This window comes from Excalfactoria chinensis, chromosome 4, assembly GCF_039878825.1.
Source record: "Excalfactoria chinensis isolate bCotChi1 chromosome 4, bCotChi1.hap2, whole genome shotgun sequence".
In the NCBI taxonomy this organism is placed as follows: domain Eukaryota; kingdom Metazoa; phylum Chordata; class Aves; order Galliformes; family Phasianidae; genus Excalfactoria; species Excalfactoria chinensis.
Window position 1 is genome coordinate 72,859,726 of NC_092828.1, and position 22,528 is coordinate 72,882,253.

Here is a 22,528-nt window from a genome sequence, read left to right on the forward strand (position 1 = left end):
GAGCCAGAGGTAAGAACTTCAGTCAGATGTGACTGTCGTCCAGCCGCATTGCACCTAGTGGTTGTTTCCCAGGTTAAAGGGTTCAGTCCGTCTTGCAGCCTGCCTGGAGAACAAAGCAGTGAGATAGATTCCATGCTCATGCTGTGAATTGCCCACTGCCTTTCTTTCAGCACAGGTCTGTGTTTATGTGCCAGAATAATTTGGGTTTGTGTCTGGTGCAGGAGATGTGACCTGTGGAGGCACTGTGACCTGGGCTGGTACCTGGGAGGAGTGGGGAGCTGGTGTCGTGTACTTAAACCGTGCTCCTAAGCTGAGCTAGGTTTAATTGGGAATCTTATCTGGAAGCTGAATGGTTAACAGAAAGCCATAGCACCTGTCTGCAGCCCTGCTCCCTCCAATGCTACTGAACAGCATTTCATGATGGCAGAGAAATAATTCAGTACAGCCAGGCCCTGCTCTGTGGGAGATGAATGGAGCACAAGCGGAGTGGAGGTCACTTGTGTTAATCTGAAGCAAATAGGACTGTGGGACAAGGGGAAGGGGGTGAACTTCCTTTTATGTACAAATTCTATAGCTCTGAGGCTTAGGAAACACTTTATAGTAAACATTTGCAAAGTAGCCGTGCCATTAACCTTTTCTGGCAGGAGAGACAAATGGTTTTCCTGCTTCATTTTGTGCAGATCTCACGTTTTGGTACGTATGCAAATCCTGCTGGGTGGCGGCGTCTCATACAAATAAGGCTGAGATGCAGAGGCAGCTGTGCAGGCAGGATGGCTTGTGTTTCCCTGCAGCTGGACCTCTAGCACAGGAGGGGCAGAGAGAGCCTGGTGTGTAAGGAAGTGTCATGGAGAGAGGAATAACCAGAAAGCCTCCTGAAATGCTGCACAGTACCAGAAAGCACTGCATCCTCTGTTTTTGGGAACCCAATGAGCATCCAGCAATTCCACTGTTTTTCTGTCTGTATCCTAACTTGTCAGTATCTGGAAATATCTCAGCCAGGTGGTGGGGAGGTGACTTTGGGGAAGAAGGGATGGTCAGCACCTTTTTGAGATCAGAACTAAACGAGTGAGGAAGATGATACTGTGGCGGAACACAGGCAGGCAGTTCTGTAGGGACATGGGCTGTGTGCTGTAAAGATACCGTGCAATGCTGCTGGTGTTCCCTGTCCCACAGGCAGGGTGGGGCTGCAAGTCAGTTTCCTCGTGCTGTTTCACATCAGTGACTGGTATGCCTGTATAGCACTGCCCTACTTAGAAGCCTTCGGTGTTTCTGATCCCTTTGTGATGTTTCTTCCATGAGCAGGCAGGCATCAGGCACTTGCACTTTCAGGATGAAGTCCCCAGTTCTCTCTAGCTTTGGCTGAGCTTCAGGTAAGCTGCTGGATGCTCACTGCTGGCATATTGGAAGGTAAAGTCCTTGTGGTAAAGGCTACAAATGTGCTCTGTTCCTTGGTTAACACATGCCCCAGTATTATCTAATAGCATCCTCCAAGCAGGAGAAGGGGCTGTGTGGTTACTCCTGCCTCTCCATGGTGCACACACAGGCTCCCTGCTGTCAGCCTGTGAGCCGTAAGAAGCAGAGAGTGCAGCTGCAGGGCTCACACATGCCTCACTGGCTCTGTTCCCTCTCACTCTGTGCTCTCTCTCTCACACCAAGCAGCATGGCTGCATGGGGTGCTGCGGCTGCAGACTGCACTGTGTTTGAGAGCGAATTGCCTCAGAGCCTTCAGTCTCTCCAGGGCCGTTTCCTGCGCAAACCTGGGAAGCTGGGATTTCCATGTGGTTTTGAAACTCACTTCTGGTGAATATATATATATATAAATCCTGTTTCTCTCTGTTTATTCCTTACCACTAAAATGCTTTAGGAAACTCCATCTTCAAAGTGATATGCCATCTCACGGGCCACTGCTCACTCAGGTTTGCTTGTCTGGGCATCACTGTTTAGCAGGAAACATGACATTGGTTTGACATGCTTGGCAGATGAGACAGGGAGAAATACATCTGTGAGTTGTTAACTGAGAGTAATGCTTCTTACCTTTAGAGCATGTAGATATTTTTTCCCTTCTCCTCTGCCAAACGCTTGGGAATTTCAGCATTGCCTGCACCCAGAGGGGATGTGACTGGGCAGGGAATGACCTGGGCTGTGCATGTGCTGTGCTGTGCTGGGTACCTCCTGCATACTCTGCCTCCGTGGCTCAACCCCTCTGCACATGTGGGCTTGCATCAGTTTTGGCACCAGTGACCTGTGTTGTGAGAGACTGGTATTACACCTTCATGTGAACCCAGGAGTTGGGAGAAACCTGGGTTGGTCCCTTCCTTCGGTAGCTGGAAGCCCTTTCCCCAGAGCTTTCTTGTTAAGTTTTGTGTATGGAGGTCAAATTGTTATTTAATGTGATGTTTCTCCTGAGCTTATTATGTGCCATGCTAAAACCTCTGGGTTTCCTGCCCCTTTGTGGGGCAGTTCCCCTCTCTTTGTGGTTAGAAGCAGTACAGTTTGAACTTAGCTTGTGGACAAACTCTACCGATTGGCCACATCAGCAAGAAAGAAAGACAAGTTGAAAAGGCTGTATTTTAATTAGACCACGATCTAATTAACACACCTGTGAGTACAGCCAGGCTGCACACTGATGTTCTTGCTCCTTCCCACACCTCTGGGGATTTGCTGCCAACCTTTCTCTCTCTATGGGAAGAACCTGGAAGCCAGGGGTTCTGTGCTCTGTATCTGGCAGTGCCATTGATTCGCTTGTGACCTTGTGCGAGTCCCTTTGGGTTTCACTTGTAGGGCTTTCGTTTGTAGGAGGGAGATGAAAACGCTTCCCTTGTTTTTCAGCCTTTATTGCGAACCCTAATTAACACTTGGAAAGTGAGGAGCTTTAGGCTGTGGGGTGCTGCAGAGGTGCATTGCTGTGAGAGAACAATAAATAAATAATAGCATAAATGGCACAGGAGTTCCCAAACTGCATTCTGCAATGGTTTATTTTAGTGATTTGTTTACTGCACACGATCTATATGAGTCATACTGTCTATCTCCTTATTTTTTATTACTGCTGGAAAAACCCTGGGTAGGCTCCATGAATATTCTGCCTCCTGAAGTGCTGCCTTGATGGTGCCGTGATCCACCTCAGCTTTCTCTTCAAGATGGAATATCCAGGCTTTGAATTCTCTTGTTCTGTCTCTTGGCTGTTTCTGTGCTGTTGGATATTGTCCTTTCCAAGAGCACGCACCAGAATTAACACCGGTGCTACCCAGTTAGGATGTTTTGCCCCTTAGTAGGACTGTGCAGAGGCCTGCTTTGGGGTGAAGGATCCAGGCCTCCTGTTGAGGTGGCTCTCTGCAGGGTGAGCTCTTGCTTCGCACACCAAGTGTAAGGTTGCTGCCTGCATTAGGTTGAAAGAGCAAACAAGAGGAGGTGACCAAACAGGGAGGGGAGGGAAGGCTGAGAGGCACTGGGAGCTGTGGGCACAGGGGAGGCTGATGTCTGTCTGTGCTAGGAAATAGGGAGAGCTTGCCCTACAGGGCATTAGTTGCAAGTGTGGAAGGATGAGCTTGGCTCACTGTCCAGGACAGTCATGGGAGGAGAACACAAATTCTGAGCCCCCATGGCACAGCACTGGAGTGGCTCTGCTCTTCCCACAGTGTGTGTCCAGGAGACTCCTCCATCTGAGCGTGTTTCTGGTGTGCTTTTGGATGTGTTTCATTCCCTGCGCTCCACTCCTTTGCTCTCCATCTCCCAGCAGCCTTTGTCTGACAGCCCTGTCAGTTAGATTGGCATGTTCCTGCTGCTGCCAGCTTCTCTCTTTTTGCCAGGCTTCTCTCATAAATTCCCCATGAGTGTAATTACTGTCCTGATGAGGTTAGGTGCTGCAGGGCTCTCCTTCAGTGGGCTGAGCTTATGAGTCCCCCTGGCCTCTCCTGGTCTCCTTGCCATTCAGAAGCTGTTGTGTCCAGCAAATGCTTCTGACTTGTGCCTCTTTATGCTGTGCAGATCTGAGATCCCCTTGCTGCTCTCTCCTAGGAAAACTAGGCAGCCGTGTGATCTCCCTCATGGCAGAGCTATTCTTTCTGGCTCTCAGCACACTGTGAGAGGTCATCTCAGTCCTGGGGTTCTCTTTGCATCTGCAGTCCTTAGAAACTGAAGTTCCAGGGGTTCAAACAGTATTTTGGGAAAAGAACCAGAGTGTGTATATGTTGCATAGTGTGTATATGTTACATAGTGTGTATATGTTACCTCTTCTTATCCAGGTAGCAGAAGCATAATGAAGAATCCATTATCTCATTTACTTACTGTTATCATCTGGCAGGAGCCAGCATGCCTGTATGTGTGCATCTGGAGAGCTCTGTACCCCTCCAGGTGGCTCTGTGAGGTTAAGTAATGGAGAAGGTGCCAGCAGATGGCATTCCTGAAAACACAGCATTGTTTCAGCATTTCTTGGGGCCTCAGTCAGTACTTTTGGGTGCATGTAGCAAGAAGTGCAACACAGTACAGCATTCCCACACTGTATACACAGCCATGGCTGCAAGCCATTAGGGACCAGCAAGCCCAGGTAGCGGGGAGCAGCAGGGGCTGTGTGTCAAAGAAGACTGAGGTGCACCTGGGTAAGAGGCTGTCCCCACTCCCTGGGTCTGTTAAGAGCAGCTCACCTCCCAGGCCTGGGTGTGCAAGGACCCAGGAGAGAGGTGCAGTAAATCAGGCCCTGCTTCAGCGGCGGCAATTTTGAGTGTGCAGTTTACAGCAGAGACGAAATGATTTTTGCTTGGAAAATTACAAAGTGGAACAGTCATTACAGGGAGTCCAAAGTACAGCAGGTTATTCTGTAATGCTGACGCATCTGTGGGACTGACGGTGCGTCCCCATTTCCCATGTGCTGATCCGATGGAACTCTTCTCTTTCCCTTTGTCTTATGTACAGGAGGGTTGGGCAGACTGTGGCCCAGGGGTACGGCAGGCTGACTGCTGCCTTGAGCCAGCATCCGCAGGGGAGGTATGGTGGGATGGGACAGATTTTATCCTGCAGACGAAATCTGCCTAGCGTAGACCTTGCTTTCATATTTTTGGAGTCAAAAGAGAGAGGGAAATTCACACTGTGTGAGAGCTCTTTTGTTTTGGGGTTTGCCTTTTTGAACCCCAACCAACAGAACTCTAAAGACCCTGAGGTACTGTCCCTCCTGACAGCCGTTCAGCTCTGCCTGGCACAGCACACGACCAGGGCTCCACTCTGGCAGCATGCAGCCCTGCTGGGAGAGCGGTGACATTCAGCTCCCGTTAGAAGACAAAAATGGCATCACAGGGCCATCTGAGGGCACATTTGCAGCAGTCAGGGTGAAGACAAGGTATGGGCTCTATTTCTGAGCCAGGAGAGCAACCTGTTCGCAGTTCCTGGGACTTGTCAGCCCAGGAATGATTAGTGAGGCAAAACAGAAAGCCACAGAGCTCCTCCTGCCCAGCTATGGTGAGAGATGGAGATAAGAACCGTGCACCCAGGAGATAGCTGGCAGCAGCAGGGCAGAGCAATGCCAGTCCCTCTCACCATAGTAGTTGTCCAGGTGCTGTGCTCACAGCTGTAACTCACCTGGTGTGCAGTCCTGCACCATGTGCTGCTTTGAAGGGAGCATAGCTGCTCCATAAGATCAGGTGGGATGGCACAAAGGCAGCATGCCATCGGGTCTCTGATGTCTGGGTGGAATCACGAACAGCGGGCTGTTAGCTTGGATAAAGACACACCACCTGGGACTTCACATCATCTGTGCTACATCCTGCAGCCTGGTCTCACTGCACGTGCCCTGCGCATGGGGAGTGGGTGTGGGGCCGCCTGCTTCTGCTCTCCCCCGATGATGAGGAACACATCTGGCATTTCCTCACCTGCTTTTCTGAGACTCTGTGAACTTGTGGCATTTTCTGCCCTTGCTGTGGGGCAGCAGTTCCTCCTGCTGGGATGGGCACCCATCGCCTCTAGAGCAGGGCTCTCCCTGGGGCTGAGCGAGGTAATTGGCCCGTTTCCCTGGTGTGAACCAACGGCTGTGCAAGGCAGCTAATGAGGAACAGCCAGGGTAGCAACAAGATTAAAAATATGTATGAACAAACGTCTTGTTTTGACTGCAAGGATGCACTGAAGCATAAGAGTCTGGGTCCCGCAGTAAGCCAGAGGCACGTTGGGCTGGCATTCAGACTGGCGGCTGCAGCACAGGCAGCAAGGAAAAAGGGAGGGCGGGAGCCTGCTTTACGCTGGTGTCATCTGGGGTAATGCCATGCTGTCACCTATTACATTTATCTGTGCCCCTCGGGATGGCACCTTTGTGTTGTGAAGGTGGTTTGCATGGAGCCTTTATCCGCTCACCAGATGCTGAGAGCAGGGAGCTGGGTGCTGAGCAGAAGCAGAAGCTGGCAGAAGCTAAGAGGGGTTGTCAGCGAAGTGCCCAGAGAAAGTGGGTATCCCAGTGAAGCTTGTTGCTTTTTGCTTCACGCAAAAACACAGCAAAGGCATTTAATTTTAATTTCTATTTTAAGGGTGATTGTTCTTGGCTGCGTTGGGTCCCTGTAGCACTATACAAAGTGATTTTCAGATAGTTGAAGGCTGTCAGCACACCCCAGTCATTTTCCTGGAGGAAAGCTTAGCCTTGCACCGCAGGAGCTCCCTCTGGAAGGGAACTTTACCAGCTAGCTGCCCAGGTGCTGGCATGGCAGGGAAGGCTGTTTGCTGCCTTGGCTGCAGGGTGCACACATGGTACCTGCAGGTATGGCTGCCTGCCCTCAGACTTCTTCATAGAGACATCTATTTGCCAATGGAAGGAGCTGGGTTCTCTGTTGTACGCTGGGTTCATCAGGAACCATACATCTCTGAGCCTGGGATTTCATGTGTACTGAAAGGCAGAAGTACGTCATGGAAGATGAGAGTTAGTGGAATATTTGGGCAACCACATGGATTTGTAGCCTGTGTTCTCCACGAGAGCCCCCACATCCCCATGATGGAGACTCGATTCCCTGGCCCTGTTGGAGTGTCTCGGCTGCCCGATGCCAGCAGAACTGAGGTGAAGGGCCTCTGACCTGGCACTACTAAGCTGTCCCCAGTGGCACTGAAGTCATGTGTTTATCTTGGAAGTCAGACCTGCCAGCCCCATCCTGTATATTAGCAATTCCAATAAAAATAATAATTGGATTCAGTCCATTGAATTTAACATTTAAATGTCAGCTGGGAGTTTCTTCCTGATCCTGGCTCTTGCCTAGGTGACATCGTATTAATAAGCCTGATTGCATTCTCTGAACGCCTGACTTCCACGGTCAGAGATGAAGGCTGAAATGCAGTGCTCTCTGCACAGCTGTGCTTTATGGACTTGACTGGAGCTGGTCAAAAGGTCGTGTCCGTGATTCCTGAAATATCATTCCTTTTCATATTTGATTTTGATCCGAACTGGATGGAAAGTAAAACTTTCTTAAATTAGCCTTGAATTAAGTGCTCCTGTAAATGCAAGCTAAAATAGTACTTTATGGAGTGTTTTAATGAAGCTAATCACTGAAGCTGACATTAAAAAGGTCCTCTAATTCATGACAGATCTCACCCTCTCCCTGTGGACCGATTATGGGTTCAGAGTCTCATGAATGTCTCTTTCCTTAATCTGGTTAAAAATCTGGTTAAAAAGCAGGAATGGGTATTGTGCTCTAAAGAGGTAACCACAGTGAGGGTGTGTTGGAGGCAAGGTTGTGTTTCAAGATCCAGTCGTTCCTCTGTGTATCCGTGGATTTGTTTCTGGCACATTCTGCATCTCCTGTTGTGATGTGGTTGGTCTCACCAGGTCCTTTTTCCAGAAGTAGTTCCTGGAATCTTCTTGGAGGTGTCTCATTAAAATGGGTTTCAGAGGAATCTTTTCCTTTGGCTGCTGCAAATTATATCTACCATGCAGACACTCCCTGTCCTGCTGCTCTAGCTGGTATTCTGTACAGCAAAGAAAAGAGGAGCACTTCAGCTAGTTCAGCCCATGCCTGTCTGCTGGAGCCTGGAGCCACCGGTTCTTTAACTCAGTGTCAAATACTTTGCCTGGTCAGCAGCTGGAGAGTTTCTGGCACTTAATCATAGCAGGTCACAACCGTGGGAAGCTTGGGCAATGTATTCTGTAAGTTAAGACACACATTCTCCAGCATGCTTGGCCTAATTTTGAGGCTTCAGACTAAGAACCTGATATGAAAGCGCTCCAGAACCACAGACAACCTTGTCTCTGGTCTTCCAGCTGTTAGAGGACACTGTCCTGAGCAGCACAGTCATAACATCTGGCTGTCATGGGATGCTTTTCGGGAAATGGAGGCTTTGTTTGTGGTGTGGGAACCACGTAAAGATGTCTCTCATCTCCAGGCCCTCTGAGATGATGCTATTGGGATGCCTGGAGTACCTTTGCCTTCCAACATGTTGGTAGTCAGATCTTTATACGCACAAGCTGTTGTGGGATGCCCTGTGTTTGCTGTTCATAGCACCTTTGTTCTGATCTACCTGTGGTGGAACTCCACTGCCAGCAGTAGACACACCATAGCTGTCAAATAGAGCTTGGTGACACTATTGCATACATGCTGCTCCTTTTCTCTTTCTGAGGCACAGCTGAAGAACAGTGGCCAAAAGAGAAACCAAGTTATTGGTTTTGGCTTCGATTTTCATTGGTATTAAACAGCAGTGACTCTACCAACTGTATATGAGCAAACCGTGGGTGAATGTGCCCAAAATCAGGCCTGTGTGCTCTTCTGTTGAGGGTCTGAGCCAACAGTGATGTCTTATTTTGAGCTAAGGAAGATAGATAAGTGCAGAATGATCTCTATATGGAACTACTATAACCACATCACCAGCGACAGCTCCGTATTGTGCTCCTAGGAAATGAATCTTAGCCTGCAGCAGGCACTGGCCTAGTATGAGATTAGTTCTCAGAGGCACAACAGGAAAAGTAGATCTTTGAGAGAGCTGAATGAGCAGGAGGAGCCGTTTGAAAAAAGAAAGATCTGGTTTCAGTTGTGGGGACAGGAAAAGGAACCATCAAAATGAAAGCAGTTCAAGCTGCTTGGAAGGAGGAATTCGAACACTCCTATGTGGAGGCTCTGGCAGAGAGCTGAGGGTCTGGGATTTCTTCAGGATGCAAACCAATGTAAGCTTCTGTGTGCTGGAGGTAAGCTGACCCCTGAAAGTAGCCCACAGTGTCCCCTCCTGAGCCTGCCTATGTGTGTCCCAGCAGGCACAAGAACGGATACTATTCCTGTGGACAAGTGGTTGGGGAAAAATTGATGCCCCCTGTGTGGGAGGCATCTGAATGTCTGAATGCAAACCAGGTGGGATTGGACTACAGAGATCCCTTAAAGACTCAGAATCTCATCCCTGGCTCTGCAGGAGGCTGCAGCGTGTCCTGTTTACAAGCTGCGTTAAGGTAGGGCTGGGTACACTGAGGCTGCCAGTCCTGCTGCTCCTGTTGGGAGGCAGTTTAAATTGCAGCTTGCAGAAAAATGAAAAAGGACCCGAGACTGACAGCAGGACCCGTGGGAGGCAGTGCTGCCGCCCCAGCTTCTGCTTGCCGCCTCAGTTTCCCCTCTGCCCAAACCAGCAGAGCAATGCTGCTCGTCAGCTCTGGGTTTTGTGTTGTGTGCGGTGGGAGGGCAGGTTGCTCGGTTCTGCTGGTTGCAGGAGGCGGGTTATGTCCCACATGTTTGTTTGCAAGGGTTGTGAGCATCCGGCACCACTTCAATGAGGTATAGCAACGGTATGTTGAGAAACATACCTGTATCTACCAGCCTTTAGTCATTGATCCGTAGCGTGTGTTAATGTTCTTATTACGTGCCAGTTAAATCCATGGCTGAAACATTAATTTTGAGCAGGAAAACTACGATTCGAGGCAAAAACATAAATTAAAAGTACAGCTGCCTTTAATATAAGGTTTTATTAATAAATTTGTACGCTGACTCCTGCAGATGTCTCTAGTGTTTATTTTTAGAACAGATGAAGATGACACGAAGGGAGCCTCCTGTCAGTTGCTTCCAAAGGAGCCCGTGGTCCCTTCACTCTCAGAAGCACCGAGGGTCCCCAGCACCGCTGCGTTACGAGGCAGCCTGGTTGTCAGGACAACGCGCCGTGCCGAGCTGCTGTGAGGGCTGAGCCTGCCCAGCGCCAGCCCCGGCGCCGCAGATGCTCGTCTGCAGCCAATCGGCAGGCGACGGCAAACCATGACATCATGGCCGAGCAGGGCCCAGCGTTTAGTCTGTAGCTTTCAGCATCCCCCCGCGTCCCTTCCTGCCCCGGTCAGGGCAGCGCAGAGATGCTGAGCCGTGTCCCTTTGCTGTGTGAGCCCTTTGCAGGACTGTGCTCAGTGCGGGAGGCTCCGTTTGGTTGCACCTGCAAGGTGAGGGTGCGTCACCTTTGGCTTTGAGTCCTCAAGCCTCTTTCTGCAGAACATGCAGGGAGGGATGCAGAGCTGACACTGCTGGGCCGCCTGACCGCATTCTGGGGACATTATAGGACCAGCTACCTGGTGGCGCGTGGTGACACTGTTTTAGGTGGACTCTTTGAGAGGGGCGAGAGCAGCTCGCAGCAACGCAGCCCTCACAGCGATAGCCGTGACAGCGGTGTGCGGTGCCCCCAATCGTGAGTCCAGCATCGCGCAGCCCGGGCCCGTTTCTCCTTTCCAGCCGCGTCCCGAGGCTCAGTCCGCCAGCAGCGGCAGCGGGCCCCGCTGTCCGGGTACCACCCTCCGCTCCGTTCCGCTCCGTTCCTCCTCGACCCGCCGCGCCGCCTCCTCGCCCCCGAGCTTCGCCTCCGCGCTCCGCGGTGTCCCCGCAGCCGGCCGGGCGCAGCCAATGGGGCGCGTTGTGCGGCGGGGTGACGACAGGCCCGGGGCGCGGCGGCACGTCCCGGCGGCGCGCGCGGCGATTGGCGCGCGGCGGCGGCGGCGCGAGGGGCCGGGCGCGCGGCAGATGGGCTGCGGCGGGAGGGGGCGGCGGCGGCGGCAGCGGGGCCGCGGCGGGGGACGGCGGAGCAGCATGACAGCGCCGGGCGCAGGTAACGGGGTGCGGCGGGGAAGGGGAGCGGGCCGGGGGCGCCGAGGGGAGCGGCGGCGGCTGCGGAGGAACCCCGGGTCCGTAGGGCCGCGACGGGGCCGAAGTTGTGTCGGCGCGGGGCCGCCCAGCGCTGCCCGCCGCCCAACAATGCCGCCCGCGCGGCGGGGGCTCGGCGCTATAAATAACCGCGGGGGTTCGATGCCGTCATTGACAACACGCGCCCGGCAGGGCCCGGTACCCGCGGCGCGGAGCCGGGGCTGCGCCTTTGTCCCGGGCGACGGCCGCCCGCGGGGCTCCCTCACGGGGCCGGCCTGCCCGCGGCTCACGCAGCGCTGCGGTCCGCGCCGGAGGCGGAGGGAACGCGCGGAGCGGCGCGGCCTGCGGGCTCGTGGAGCCGAGGGCTGGGTCTGCTGCCCCGGGGCGGCCGCGGCCTCCGAGCGCGGAGGAGAGGATTGAGTTTCCAGGCTCGTTAGGCCGCCGCTCGGGCGCAGCTGTGACGGCGGAGCTGCTGGGGGCAGCGCCCGGGGCGCGATGCTTCGGCGGCGGCGTTGCTGCGGCCCGGCCTCGTGCCCTCGTAGCGCCTGCTGGCGGGGCCGACGTCCAGGTGAGGCCGGGCGGCACGCTGCGGCTGGCGGGCGCTGTGCTGTGGGCCGTAGCAAAGAGGGTTTTTCCTCTCTGTCCACGCTATTCTTTGTATGGATCTGGCCAAAAGTCGGTATTGAAAAGCACAGGGAAATCAGAATCCTAATTATTTTGTGTGTCCTGAGCCAGTCACGTGATGTAGAAGAACGAAATCTGCCATGAGGTCGTTGTCTTGGTGCCCCTCGTGTTTCTTTGTAGCTCTTGTGTGCGCAGCTGCAGGACAGGTGAGCGCTGATCTGCTGCTCACTGTTAGGAGCCTGGCAGCATCGCTCCCAAATTGCTGCTTTGTTGCGCCAGTCCTTCAGGTCTGCCTTCTGCTCCTTCATTCCCACTGTGTCTGCACAGGGCTAGTTGTGAGGGGCATGTTGCTGGCCTTGGCTACCAGCCCTGCTCTGGGCAAGCTCCCCGTGGCTTTGGGATGTTAACGCTGCTGTCAGTCTGTGCCTGGCTGGGATGAACGCTGGTTTTTGTTCCTTGCCTTGCTGCGCACCAGACCCTTATCACCTTCCCCTTTCATTACTTTCCATAGCAACTGCAGAAGGTGCTTGAAGCTTTATATTTTTTCCAGGAATTTAATGGACGAGGGGAACAGAGTGAGTGGGTGGAGAGGGCAGTGGAAAAGAAGAAAGAAAAACACATTTATGTTCACCTGCCGAAATAGGCCTTTCTACTTGTCAGTGTCGTTTTATGTTAGCGACCATTTTTTTTACCTGCACCTGTCCTTTGCTTTTTTACCTTTCAGACAGGAATAGTTGAGCTCACAAGGGATGAAGTCTTCTGTGGCTTCTTTGCCTCTTACTGCTCCACCAGCTGCCATTCTCATTTAAGTGACTGCGTGCTGTCACTGGGGCTGGGTAAGCACGGGTGATGCTGAGCCTTGTTTCTCTGCTGGTTGGTGCCTCTTCTTGAACCAGGGGCTCATTCTGTATTGGAAAAAACATGAGGAATTATCTGTGGTTCATTAACACTTGGAGTTTTGAAGATCTTTTCCAGGTGTGATTGGTGATGGGGCGTGAACATCAGCTGTGGCTTGTGGGCGGTTGGCAGCAAATGTAGTGTATGTTCTGTTGGGCATAGCAAGGACTTTTGATTTGGTGTGGTAGATTGGACAGGTACACCTTAGTGATACGTTCAGATATCCTCACCGTGTTCAGGGCATTCTAAGGTAAAGATGTGCTTTCTCAGATAAATGGAAGCAAAGTTGTTGGCTTCTGAAAGGGCTAGGTTGTGCGTGGGCCAGTGGTAGGTGTGCTTCGATTCAGCTCGCTGCACACCTGTGTTTTGCTTTCCTATGAAACCATGTATTACAGCACGGGATTGGTCCAGCTCTGGGGTACCAACCCACCATTGCAGCACCGTGCAGATTCCACAGCCTGGATGTTCTCATTTGCTTTCTAATCTGAAGCGTTACAAGTTTTCTGGCCCCTCGGTGGGCTCACCACTGCGAGGCGGTATGTGCGTGCCCAGGTGGGTGCTGCAGTGCTGCCTTGCTACATCGTATGTACCCAGGCTCCATGAGTAGTGCTGGAGGAGGGGTGGCAGCAGTAGGCCCCTTTTATTCTTCTCCTGGAGTAGATGGGCGCTTTTGCTTTATTTGCTAAGGGCATTCAAAAGTACTTCCACTCAAAGAGAGTGGAAGGCCTTATGGTTTCCTTCCTCTGTTCCCAATGGTGAAGGAGAAAATCCTCCAGATGAGAAGACTCTCAGCGCTTCCCTGCAGAGCACGTTGGTGTGACCTGCAGCGCCCACATGTCGGCTCGCATCTGTCAGGTGCACCCAGCAGTGCCAGCTGCAGCACAGGGTGCTAAACCAGGGAAGGAAGAATGGAAGTGGCATGGTTAAAATCCCATTTTTTTTTAACGTCTTTTGCCTCCACGGGCAAGAGATTGTGGACTTGGATTCGGGATGTGCTTATAGTGTCACTAGAAAAGCCGTCAACTGTGTGTTTGCAGAAATGGAGGCTTGGAAAGTGCCTTTAATTGCAATTCTGCTCTGCACAACACAGATTGTCATGCTTTGAGCTCAGGTTTGTTTGTATCAGGGACAGACATTGATACCACAGCTCCTATTGGGGCATGAATATTTCAGCGACTGAAACGATGCCTGCCTGCTCCAGAAAAAGAGCTGCTTACATCTGTGTTTGATCTTCTGGTGAGCCTTGCTGCCTCAGCTTGGCACCCTGCTTATTTATTTCCTGCAGATGTGCTCTCTGTCACCATACTGTTACTTACCCCTCTTTGTTGCGGAGGCTCTCGCTATCCAAGATGAGGTGAGACTTCCAGCAAGCAAAAACACTGTAGCAGCCAGAATTTGCTCCTTGTTACATTGCTGAGAAAGCACGTTGGGCTTTGTGGGATGCACAGACCAGGATGAAGTGGGTTAAAATTTCTGCAGTAGCAATCTGAGAGAACAGTTCTCTTTACTTCTGCCCCGCATCCTGCACTACAGCAGCCCTCTGCGCCTTTCCACTTTCTGTCAGTCTCTCCCTACTTCTTCCTGCTCTGCAGGAATGCGCAGCCCTCCTTTCCAGAGACATTAATAATGAAAAATGACTCCAAAGCACCTAATTAGGGGGCACTGCCTTCCATGATCTGTGATGCGGGCAGTGACAGCTTTGAACAGCTTGTTCTCCAGGCCATGCTCCGACCTCTCTGATGGTCCTGGAGCACTTTGCGTGCTCAGCTGGTCTGGTAGTGGGGAAAAACAACAGGGATCTGGATATGGGGTGGTTTTCTGAGAAGGGAAAAGATTAGTGACCTGTTGTTGTTTCTTTTGATTATTATTTTTTTCTTTTTTTTTAAGTTGTATTTGATGTTGTTTGCGTTGCTGTTCTCCAGCAGAATGGCAGAGCTTGGCCTTGTGGGTGCAGCTGAACAAACGCGGTCCTGTCTGTTTGAGGAACGTATCTGTTGGAGCAGATATTCTGCATCCTGAGGATCTCAAAGGCTGCTTTTCTGTGAAAGATGTTGTAAAGGTTTTCAGCAAATGGCTCAAGGTGAGGCCTGGAGGAAGGAGGGCAGCAGGGTCGGGAGGGCTGGCAGATGCTGTGGGTGCAAAGCTGACCTGGGGTGGTTGGAAAACCCAAGGTGAAGTCACATGGCCGCGGTCATCAGCAGGGGAAGGTACCAGAGAGAAGTAAACATGGTTGGATTTTTGTGCTTTCTCTGGGGAAAGGTGGGCTGGTGTGGCAGGGAGCTCACAGCCCTCAGCCTGCAGCTGCTGAGATAACAGATCGTGGGCCTGCAGCAGCTCCTGTGAGCAACTTTGTGTGTCCTTTCTGAAAGCAGAGCTGTGGCGCTTCCCTCTGGCAGTGCCTGCTGGCCGGAGGCCCCACTGCTTGTCTGGGACACGTAGCTGAGGAGGCACGCTGGGTGATGGATTGCTGTTTGTGATGTACTGGGTGTTAAACGTGTCCGATATGAGGAGCTTGTTGGAAGGGGGTTGTGCTCGTGTGTAGCAGAAATCTCGTGTTTTGTGACTCCCACTCGCTCCTGCTCATCTGCCCCTGCAGGCCGCCGAGATCACATAGTGAGGGGGTTGTGGGCACGTTGTGTGGTGGGGTTTGTAGGGAGAGATATGGGGGATCTCTCAGGACTGGGGATTTGAGGGCTTTTTAGATGCTCTGTGTTGCATTTCACTTGCACGTGTCTGGGAGAGGTGTCCCTGTATGCGTGTGTCTCATATGCAGATACATTTTGAGATGCTGTGCCTTTTATCTGTGTTTAGAATAGGAACAATTTGGAGAAAGAATCCTGCAGGAAATGTTGATTTTTGCAGGCCCAGGGCTCCTGGCAGCGATTGGGGGGGAGGAAGGGGTGGGAATGAGGGGGCGGTTCACTGAGGTTTTTCTCTTGTAGCATTTTGGGAAAACTCCAGCCAAGACCCACATACAGTCAAATGAATCAGCCTTCCATTTTGCTATAAGTAATTGGCAGCTCTAGCTGCAATGCAGTTTTGATGTATGTCTAATACACTTTTTCTAGGTTGATCGAGGGGAAAGCCTGCAGTAGCTGCTTGATACTGAGCTGGCCTTTGTATGAAGCCTCTGAGCTGGTAGGGAGACACTGTGGGCTTCTTGAAAGGCAAGCATTTGCTGCTCTGGTCTTAAGGCTGTCATTGATGTTCGTCAGCTATAGAAAAGGCATTTCTTGTTGCATGCAAGCACAGTGGGCAGTCTAAGCTGGCACACGGTACTGTTGCTTGGCACACGGTTTCTGTAGAAGAGTCTCATTTTATAACAACTTCAACAGAATATTCATGTTCTTAGAGGAGTGACTGTTCCTGTGCTGACAAATGAAGCCTTTTGGCCTTCTCATATTCCTATAGCAAAATGAAATTCACTTGTTTTCTAAAGCATCTGGTGCCAATTCAGACTCAGAGCCCTCTGTGTCTGCTGCGGGATTTCCAGTGGGCTCGGGAAGCTTACCAGACAAGCTCGGCATTCACCGCTGGAAGTATCTGGGGTAACTGGAGGGCTTTCTTGTCCTGGAAGCAGGACATGTAGGAGCTGCCCTTGGCAGTGTAAGACTTGCCAAATGCCTTTTATTTCCTGTTGGGAGCATAGTTTTACATGGAAAGATTGTATTGCTTACATGACCTGTGTGTCTGTTGGTAAATATTGACTTTAATAGCATACGCTTCCCCTTAACAGGATAACAACAGTGAGGGATGAATGCCCAGCAGTGTAAATTTTGTATTCTTTACAGTATTTTGAATGGTAAATACCGTATGTATTTTTGTGTTGTTGTTGCATTTGAAAGTCCATTAGAAACAAGTTACTTTGAGGAAGCTGTAGTCATCCATGTGATTAGTTCAGCCCTGGGCTTTTAGTCATGGCCAGAGCTTTGCTGAGCTAAACGCTGGCTAAACAGGGGAAAAACAAGGCTAGCCTGGAGGAGCTCTTCCATGGGATCGTCTCATGTGGGCAGCATGTGGCCTTCCTCCCTCTGTCCTTCTTGGGGGAGGAGACATCCTCAGATGCAGCCCTCATGGGGAGCAAATAACACGGTTGTCTCCACAGCATTTTCACCTGAAATGAAGCACAAAAATGACATTTTACCCTGTGCCTTCATAGGGGAGAGAAGAGTCTCTTGGATCTGTCGAGATGCAAACACAGAACAGTGTCTCTTTTTAGCTACACGATGCTCTGCTTGTTTGGGTCAGTGTTTTTTGTGTAGCTGGAGAGAGACTGTAGCCAGGCCAGTTGGGCTGAAGCTTGCTCTTTCTCTGGTTCACTGGACAAGTGTTTTATGTTTTCTTCAGCATAACTTTAAATGGGCATTGCTTTACCCTGTTCTGGAAGGGAACTGGTATTTCTGCCACTCATGCTGTCATGTAAGTAACCTTTCTTTTCTGAACGAGGTCATTACATCACGATGCAGTAATCCTCTGCCTGTGGGATAAACCATCCTCTGTCTGTGTCTGTCTCCTGCACTTATCTCTGTTCTCTCTTAAAGTGTTATGTGGGGAGGAGAAATGAGGGGAGAGCTGAAGTTCTGATTCTGCCCTGTTAGACTACATTTAGAGAGAATAATGCATGGGTTGTGTTGTCTCACAGAATTATTGCTTTGATACTTTATCCACAAAGTGAAGCTCCAGAGCCTCAAGTCACAGAAGAGCCTGGGGATGAAATTACACCTTGGCCGGGCTCTGACAGGTTAAACTTTACAGAGATGCTGGTAGCAAATTATCCGCAGGCTGAATTGCAAAGGAGGGCTTTCAAATGGACTTTAAAAACCTGTTGAGGAGATTGAGTGGATAAAAATAGTACGTTCTCATGTCCCTCTTTTCATTTGTTGAGATAAAAGCAATCTCCAAAGAGAGGACCGTATCATTATTGTGCTGTCGGCCCGGAGGAACCCGGGGCTGGAGCAGTGGGGCAGGTCAGCATGCAGCCGGCGGCCTGACCCAGTGTCTGGCCATCAGACCAGCTTTACTCCCTGCTCACTGCAGTTTCTAATTTGTTTGGGTGCGTCTGTGTACTTCTTCCAGAGTCCACTTATACCCACCACGCTGTAGCATTCATAGCCAGCCTGAGGTGTGCCCAGTGAGGTATGGTTCATAACTTATTTTCTGTTCATTTATGAAGGGATTAGGACATGTGGTTGCCTGGACAGCAAGGACTGTGCTTGGTGACCTCACAGGTCTCTCCCAGTCCTGTGTTTCTGTGTAACTGGAGGAGATGCCATCTAAGCTGCATCAGTAGTATGCTGGTGATGTAATTTCAGCCTGTCTGGCCTGAACACCACAGTAGTCAGGGAGGCTGCACACACGCTGGGAGGGACTGAGTTTTATCTTCTGTTTCGATAGAGAATAGCAGGGTTTGGTTCAAAATGAAACTGGTTAACTAAGCAGAGAAGGAACGGATGTGCAAGTGATTGATTCCATCTTTTACCTGCTCCAAGAGGAAACAGCCCCTCATAATTTTCAGTGCAGCTGTGAGGTCTGTTGGAGATTATGGTGAATAAGTAAGTTGAGAGATCAGGCAGTAGTGGCTCCACAAATGGCATTAAAAGGTGTCAGGCCCTCGTCGTGAGTAGATGTTACAGTGACAGAGCTATTGAGGTAACGCATCTCGAATCTTGTGAGGAGACTGTGGTTACTGGCATGCCGTTCTGTAGCAGTTCTAGGCACTGTGGTAATAGAGCACATAGCCAGGAGCTGCAATTCACAGATGTCCTGAGCTATCAGCAGGACCGGGCTCTGCTGGATGCTGTGTTGGTGTGGGAGTGGTTCTGTGCTCACGTGCCTTCGCAGCCATCAGAACGGTTGCTTGAAGTGTGTGCAGAGGAGCCTGGGTTGTACTGTGCCCATCTGTGGCTGAGCAGTCCCATCTCCAGACCATGGAGACACCGGTAACAGCGTCTGTATCCCCACGGTAACGTTTCAGTGCTTTGTCATTGTCCCCAGAGTATTCTGTCCACAAACCCAGGAGCCTTCCCATAGACGTTGTGCTTCTGACGTCTCCTTTGTCCATGTTTCAGCTGTGCCGCCTCTGTTGGTGACAGCAGGCTCCATGGCTTTGTCCAATGTCTGAATGTTTCGGTGGAGGAGGGGAAATTTCCAAATTAGATTAATTCATTATCGTCTTCAATCACTGCCTGTTATTAGAAAGATGATAGCAAATCGGTTTGTTCTGCTTCTTTTGCACTATTGGTTTGCTTCTATGGAATTCTGGCAGAATTGTTGGATCCAGATTCCAAGGAGATGGCCACGTTGTTTAAGAAGAAAAGTGGTCACGGTAGGACTTTCCAGCCATCAGTTATTACAGCGTTGACTTTTCTAACAGGGTACATTTCAGAGAAGCATTGATTTTTATTTCTCAGTGTAATTTGTGATTTGCTGAGTTATAGCTGTGACAGCAGCTTCTCCCTGTCCTTAAGGGTCATTCTCTATATGCTTGTGTTTGAAAACTGCAGAATCACAGCTTAAAGTCCTCCAAACATGCTTAGCCGAGTGCGATACCTTTCCTTTTGCATGCAGTTTTAAAGCCAGATGTCATGAAAAAACAACTTCTGGCTCTTTTGATGTGGGCTCATAATTTTCTCATCGCTGCTATTCATATTGCATGCCCACTGCTTTGTGATGGGTGTGGGTGTTTGCTGACTGCAGCCATCTGGGGGAGAGGAGCAGCTTCCTGGTGCAAAGTGACATCTTGGCCAGCTGTGGGTGCCGGAACCACATCTTGGACACTGTCCCTCTGGGCTCTCCCTTCCTGGTGCTTTGCCGCAGACAGCACTGAGCAGTTCCTGGTACCGGGATCCTGCTGCGCTGCGTTTCTGTGCTAATGCCTGTGCCTTGCACTCCAAAGACAAAAGGTAGAACCCAGTTTGTGATCACGCTGGGCTCGTATCATCATCCTGGGAATTCAGTATCCCTCAGTTCAAAGGGCTCTTGTAGTTAGGGCTGTTTGACTGTGAAGCAGTTACCAAGTGATGCCCTTGCTTCCACTTGGGCTATAGCTGAGACTCTTTCTGTACCATTTAAGCACAAATGGTGCTTTATAGCTGTGCTGAAACCAGTGAGCCTGGAGCTGCAGCTCTTGTCTGACAGTTTAAGGGATACCAGTTTTTCTGCATTTGTTCTTGTAACATTGGAAAAATGTCATTGCTTTGCCCAATAGCTTTTGTTTCTGGAAGTTTGAACAGATTAAAATTGAGAGAGAGGTGAAAACAAAGCCAACTCCACACAGCATCCCAGGTAAGCTCCACATGTAGATAATAGGAAGTTATTTCATCTCCATTTGTGCAATCTACAGACCGGGACTGTATGTTGCATTTGGATATGCTGCTGAATGTGAATCAAATCGGCAGCAGCCGAAGTTACATTAGTGCTGATGAAAACTGATAAAAAGGTGTGATGGTCTGCCTGGGTAATCGTGTCTGAGGTCCATCAGTAATGCTGGGAACTTTTGTGCTGACAGTAGCCCAGCAGTCAGTGGTGAGTTCTACTGAGCTGGGAATGGTGCAAGACAAAAAAGCTGTCCCAGAATCTGCTTGGCTGACCTGTCACCTTCTAGCACAGATAGACCTGTGGGATCAAAGGCAGATGATGTTAGAACTGGGTTTGTGCTTTTCTTTCTTCTCCTTCAGAAAAACCAATGAAACTAGTCGAAGGTGTAGAGTAAGAGAAACCTCCCTTTTCAGCCCATGAGGCATCAGAGATTATGCTGTGTGATAAGAATCCCGTTTCAGACTTGAGGGAATGCAGCACAGGTGCTTCAGCAGCATCTGATGCTGCTGCTGGAAATACCAGAACAGCTTAGCTCTTGCTGCACTGACCATTGAGTTGGGTGGGCTGGTACCCTCCTTCCTCACAGTGGTGGCTTCTTGGCACTGAAGATGTCAGCTTTGGCAATGCCCAGTAGCTACTTGAATATGTGCTGGGTAAGTCTGAGGAACTCCTGTTTGGCAGATGAGCTATTTGCTCTTTGTGAGGCTAGTGGGAGCTGAGCTCTGCTTTCTGCATGCACCTGCAGCAGCTGCTGCCTTCTCTGCTGCATTACCACATCCTATCATATTCAAAGAAAGTAAAGGAGTGAAGTTACAGTCATAGCTGTCAGGAAACTTGAGGAAAAGATGTTAAGCACAGGCATTTTGTTTCAAGGATGTCTAGGCAGTAAATGCGGGAATGGTTTGGCTGCAGGTGGAGGCCTTGCATGAGCAGTGATGTTTGGTGGTGCTGACGTTTCAGGTCGTTATTCCTTTCTGCGTGAAGATTGATGTGAACTTTGTTTTGCCCAAGAGAACTTGAGGACCTCTGTTTCTCTGATTGATGTTGTTTGTTGTCTCTCTAAAGGCTTTGACAGAGAAGGAATTAATATGGTGAAAAGTGTACGTGCTGAGTAAAACACGAAGAGATGGAGGCTTGGAATAGAGTTGAATATTTCTATGAGAAGCATTCTGTTTTCAGTGCGTGTTTTAATGCCACATCTTAGATTTTCCTTGATAGCATTCCTGCTTGATAGTGTTTGTGATCACCAGGTCCTTATCTGCTCTCCACCAGTATTAGTTGCAGCTTTATGACATGTTACTATATTGGTTTGTTATCACTCAACTTGCCAAGTCATTTATCTCTTGGAAGGAGGGACGGAGAGGAGAATGCATCGCATCTCTGCCTCTTGTTCTGTAGTGCATGTGTGTATTTTGCCAAAGCCTTGAGGGAGGAGCGTAATCTGGCACTGTGGGTGGTGCACACCTAGGAAGGAAATGTTGCACACTGCCTGCACTGATACTGCAGCCGGGTATCTTAATACCCCATTAGCCCATATCTACAGAATTTGGTAGGAAGCTGTTTAATGAGGTAGGTTGATGATGTGCAGTAATTTCAGTTCTGTGAATGTAGGGCATTCACATGCACACCAATTGGATTTTGGCAGCTTTTGCCAGCAGTTTATCACCGGGGATTTTTCCCTGTGCACAGGCAGGCGAACAGTTGAGGTGTGTGAATCCTGGGGCACCGGAGCAGCTGCAGTACTGACTTCTGGGGGCTGAGCTGGTGCTGCGGCAGGAGTTGGGAGGGCTACAGCTTCCCCTCAGAAGCCAGCACAGGCCAGGGGCTCGCTGCAGGGAGCAGGCAGTGCCGGCAGCATGCTGTGTCTGAGAGCTGCAGGGACAGCTGGGGCTGCAGAGCAGGAGCAGGCATTTGTTTGGTCTTTTGACTTACAAAGAAATGAAGGCAATTCATTCTGTCAGTCTGGGAGGAGTAAGCTCTGAGCTTGTCAGGAAAGTGGCAGTGGCTTAACCGATTCAGTTGTAAATCACTTACTCCAATGGTGTGGATGACTAGATGTAGACTGGGTCTAAACAGCTTGTGCAAATCCCAGCCTTTGCTTCAGTCCAGGTTGTGCAGTTGGGTCGTCAATTTAAGTAATGCTGACTGCTGAAAGAGTTAGGCCTGCCTTAAATGTGTCAGCCGTGAAGCTTAGATTGTAATTAAATGTTTTCTGAGGAGAGTCTGACCAGTGTCCTCCGTGGTGTCAACTTGGGTGTGGAAGCTGAGGGAAGGTAGGTGAGCAGATCCCAATCCTGGTGTCCCTCCTGATGAGTTACCATGCTTAGGGCCAAACTGGGTGAATGTGCGCTCTGCCTGTGTCACAGCCCAAATCCCATCCTTTGAGCTTCAGGGTGAGTCACCGGGTGCTGCACATAAGTGGTCTGGTACAGACACACTGCCCAGCTGGCAGGAGGGAAAGTAACTTCAGCAGAGATGTTTGCATGGGATGGAGCTGTGTAAGTGGTTGTGTCTGTGTGCTCAGAGCGTGTGGCCCTGTGCTCTTCATTTCCGGAGCACTTCTAAAAGGTTCTAGGCCTGGACTGCTGCTCACGCTGTGCTTGGAAGAGCTGATTTGTGTTGATTCCAGCATTGCAGATTCT

The 22,528-nt window shown here is 50.5% G+C and overlaps 1 protein-coding gene across 4 annotated transcripts in view; it reads left to right on the forward strand.

Annotated features, from left to right (window-relative positions):
* Positions 1–22,528, forward strand: part of PAK3 (p21 (RAC1) activated kinase 3) — a 97,969-nt gene that overhangs the window by 24,794 nt on the left and 50,647 nt on the right. The window contains exon 1 of one of the 4 annotated variants that reach the window (XM_072335229.1): positions 10,071–10,357. The exons of 1 other annotated variant lie outside the window; for it this stretch is intronic. The gene's annotated coding sequence lies outside the window, so the exon portion shown is untranslated. Of the gene's footprint in view, positions 1–10,070; positions 10,358–10,914; positions 11,014–11,478; positions 11,617–22,528 lie in introns of those variants that run through there. 2 more of the 4 variants (XM_072335227.1, XM_072335230.1) reach the window with 2 other exon arrangements.